Raw genomic sequence first — 4,422 nt, 5'->3', positions numbered from 1 at the left:
ACTCTTTTTGAGTTTGAAAGGGACCTCGGGGATCACCTTCTTCATGGCCACAACTTCATGGAAGTGGTCTTGATGCACCCTTGAGATAAATCTCTCCATCTCCCATGACTCGGAGGTGGAAGCTTTTGCCTTCCCTTTCCTCTTTCTAGAGGTTTCTCCGGCCTTAGATGCCATAAATGGTTATGGAAAAACAAAAAGAAATGCTTTTACCACACCAAACTTAGGAGGTTTGCTCGTCCTCGAGCAAAAGAAGAAAGAAGAGAGTAGAAGAAGAAGAAATAGAGGAGATGAAGGTGGCTTTGTTTTTCGGCCAAGGAGAAGTAGTGTGTAGGTTGTGTGAAAATGAAGGAGTGAAGATGGGTTTATATAGGGGTGGAGAGAGGGGTAGGATTCGGCCAATATGGGTGGGTTTGGGAGGGGAAGTGGTTTGAATTTGAATGGTGAGGTAGGTGGGGTTTTATGAAGGATGGATGTGGGTGGTGAAGAGAATGGTAGAATTTGATAGGTGATGGGTTTTTGGGAAAGAGGTGTTGAGGTGATTGGTGAATGGGTGAAGAAGAGAGAGAGTGGTGGGGTAGGTGGGGATCCTGTGGGGTCCACAGATCATGAGGTGTCAAGGATAATTCATCCCTGCACCAAGTGGCGAGCAAAAATGCTCCTTCTGCCAATCCTGGCGTTAAACGCCGGGCTGGTGCCCATTTTTGGCGTTTAACGCCAGCTTCTTGCCCATTCCTGGCGTTAAACGCCAGTCTGGTGCCCCTTTCTGGCGTTAAATGCCCAGAATGGTGCCAGACTGGGCGTTAAACGCCCATTTTGCTATTTTCACTGGCGTTGAAACGCCAGCAAATTTTCCTCCAGGGTGTGTTATTTTTCTTTCTTTTTTTTCATGCTATTTTTTCTTTTTCAATTGATTTTGTTACTTCCCATGATCATCAACCTATAGAAAACATAAAATAACAATGGAAAATAGATAAATATAACATTGGGTTGCCTCCCAACAAGCGCTTCTTTAATGCCAGTAGCTTGACAGTGGGCTCTCATGGAGCCTCACAGGTACTCAGAGCAACGTTGGAACCTCCCAACACCAAACTTAGAGTTTGAATGTGGGGGTTCAACACCAAACTTAGAAGTTAGTTGTGGCCTCCTAACACCAAACTTAGAGTTTAACTGCGGGAGCTCTGTTTGACTCTGTTTTGAGAGAAGCTCTTCATGCTTCCTCTCCATGGTTTCAGAGGGATATCCTTGAGCCTTAAACACAAAGGATTCTTCATTCACTTGAATGACCAATTCTCCTCTGTCAACATCAATCACAGCCTTTGCTGTGGCTAGGAAAGGTCTGCCAAGGATGATGGATTCATCCATGCACTTCCCAGTTTCTAGGACTATGAAATCAGCAGGGATGTAATGGTCTTCAACTTTTACCAGAACATCCTCTACAAGTCCATAAGCCTATTTTCTTGAATTGTCTGCCATCTCTAGTGAGATTCTTGCAGCTTGCACCTCAAAGATCCCTAGCTTCTCCATTACAGAGAGAGGCATGAGGTTTATGCTTGACCCTAGGTCACACAGAGCCTTTTCAAAGGTCATGGTGCCTATGGTACAAGGTATTGAGAACTTCCCAGGGTCCTGTCTCTTTTGAGGTAATTTCTGCCTAGTCAAGTCATCCAGTTCTTTGGTGAGCAAAGGGGGTTCATCCTCCCAAGTCTCATTACCAAATAACTTGTCATTTATCTTCATGATTACTCCAAGATACTTAGCAACTTGCTCTTCAGTGACATCTTCGTCCTCTTCAGAGGAAGAATACTCATCAGAGCTCATGAATGGCAGAAGTAAATCCAATGGAATCTCTATGGTGTCAGTGTGAGCCTCAGATTCCCATGGTTCCTCATTAGGGAACTCATTGGAGGCCAGCGAGACGTCCATTGAGGTCTTCCTCAGTGGTGATCACTGCCTCTTTCTCCTCTCCAGATTCGGCCATGTTGATGGCCTTACACTCGCCTTTTGGATTCTATTCTGTATTGCTTGGAAGACTACAAGAAAGGAGTTCAGTAACTTTCTTACTCAGCTGACCCACTTGTGCCTCCAAGTTTCTAATGGAGGACCTTGTTTCAGTCATGATTCTTCTTCAGATGAAGCGTCCTTAGTACTGCTTGGTGCAGCTTGCATTCCAAACAGACTTTGAGAAATCATATTGACTTGCTGAGTCATTATTTTGTTCTAAGCCAATATGGCATTCAGAGTATCAATCTCAATAACTCCTTTCTTCTGATTCGTCCCATTGTTCACAGGATTCCTTTCAGAAGTGTACATGAATTGGATATTTGCAACCATTTCAATGAGTTCTTGAGCTTCTGCAGGCGTCTTCTTCAGATGAAGAGATCCTCCAGCAGAGCTGTCCAATGACATCTTGGATAATTCAGACAGACCATCATAGATGATACCTATGATGCTCCATTCAGAAAGCATGTCAGAAGGACACTTTCTGATCAATTATTTGTATCTTTCCCAAGCTTCATAGAGGGATTCACCTTCCTTCTGTCTGAAGGTTTGGACTTCCACTCTAAGCTTACTCAATTTTTGAGGTGGAAAGAACTTTGCCAAGAAGGCATTGACTAACTTTTCCCAAGAGTTCAGTCTTTCTTTAGGTTGTGAGTCCAACCATATCCTAGCTCTGTCTCTTACAGCAAAAGGGAATAGCATAAGTCTGTAGACCTCAGAGTCAACCCCATTGGTCTTGACAGTGTTACAGATTTACAAGAATTCAGCTAAAATCTAATGAGGATCTTTCAATGGAAGTCCATGGAACTTGCAATTCTGTTGCATTAGAGAAACTAATTGAGGCTTAAGCTCAAAGTTGTTTGCTCCAATGGCAGGGATAGAGATGCTTCTCCCATAGAAGTCGGGAGTAGGTGCAGTAAAGTCACCAAGCACTTTCCTTGCATTGTTGGCATTGTTGTTGTTTTTGGCTGCCATGTCTTCTTCTTGTTTGAAGATTTCTGTTAGGTCCTCTCCAGAGAGTAGTGCTTTAGCTTCTCTTAGCTTTTGCTTCAAGGTCCTTTCAGGTTCAGGATCAGCCTTAACAAGAATGCTTTTATCTTTGCTCCTGCTCATATGAAAGAGAAGAGAACAAGAAAGTATGGAATCCTCTATGTCACAGTATAGAGATTCCTTGAGGTGTTAGAGGAAAAGAAGAATAGAAGGAGAAGGTAGAATAATTCGAACTTATCAAGAGGGATAGAGTTCGAATTGTGATAGTGGAGGAGTGTTAGTCCTTAAATAGAAGGATGTGAGAAGAGGGGAAGAATTTTCGAAAATAAATTAAAAGATTTTGAAGAAATTTTGAAAAATTGAAGAATGACTTTCGAAAACCAAGATTGAGAAAGAAATAAAGTGATTTTTGAAAAAGATTTTGAAATTAGGAATAAAAAAGATTTGATTGAAAAAATAATTTTAAAAAAATGTGATAAAAAATATGATTGAAAAATATAGTTTTAAAAAGATATGATTGAAAAACAATAAAAAAATAGATTTGATTTTTAAAATTAATGACTTGGTTAACAAGAAATTTAAAAGATATGATTCAGACATTAAACCTTTCTCAACAGAAAAGGCAACATACTTGAAATGTTGAATCAAATTATTAATTGTTAGCAAGTATTTTTGAAAATGGAAAGAAATTGATTTTGAAAATATATTATTGAAAAGATATGATTTGAAAAAGATTTGATTTTGAAAAATTATGAAAACTTGAAAAAATTTGAATTACAAACAAAATCTTCGCTCTTGTGCCATCCTGGCGTTAAACGCCCAGAATGGTATCCATTCTGGCGTTTAACGCCCAAAACTCTACCTTTTTGGGCGTTAAACGCCCAGCCAGGCACCCTGGCTGGCGTTTAAACGCCAGTTTTCCTTCCTCACTGGGCGTTTTGAACGCCCAGCTTTTTCTGTGTAATTCCTCTGCTGAATGTTCTGAATCTTCAATTCTCTGTATTATTGACTTGAAAAGACACAAATAAATTTTTTTCTGGATTTTTAATAATGAGGAATAATCAAAATGAAACTAAGATCAAATAAACAATGCATGCAAGACACCAAACTTAGAAGTTTGTATACTATTGACACTAATAAATTGAGAATGCATATGAGAAACAACAAAACACACAAAACAAGAGAATTTAAAGATCAGAACAAGGAAATCATCAAGAACATCTTGAAGATCAATGAAGAACATAATGCATGTAATTTTCAAAAATTAGAAGACTAAAAACATGCAATGGACACCAAACTTAAAATTAGACACTAGACTCAAACAAGAAACATAAAAATATTTTTTATTTTAAGATTTTATAATTTTTTTTGGATTTTTCGAAAATTATATGGAAAAGAAAATAAAGAGATTCAAAATTTTTAATAAGAATTCCA

The 4,422-nt window shown here is 39.1% G+C and overlaps 1 non-coding gene across 1 annotated transcript; it reads left to right on the top strand.

Annotated features, from left to right (window-relative positions):
- The first annotated feature begins 2,460 nt into the window (after positions 1 to 2,460).
- On the top strand, positions 2,461 to 2,568 carry LOC127743445 (small nucleolar RNA R71). Its single transcript, XR_008004837.1, has one exon. It is a non-coding gene; the product is annotated as a small nucleolar RNA R71 (small nucleolar RNA).
- Positions 2,569 to 4,422: the final 1,854 nt, after the last annotated feature.

Source organism: Arachis duranensis, chromosome 10 (assembly GCF_000817695.3).
Source record: "Arachis duranensis cultivar V14167 chromosome 10, aradu.V14167.gnm2.J7QH, whole genome shotgun sequence".
NCBI classification, from domain to species: domain Eukaryota; kingdom Viridiplantae; phylum Streptophyta; class Magnoliopsida; order Fabales; family Fabaceae; genus Arachis; species Arachis duranensis.
Note: the sequence above shows the minus strand (reverse complement) of the source record. Positions and strands in the feature narration are given on the sequence as shown.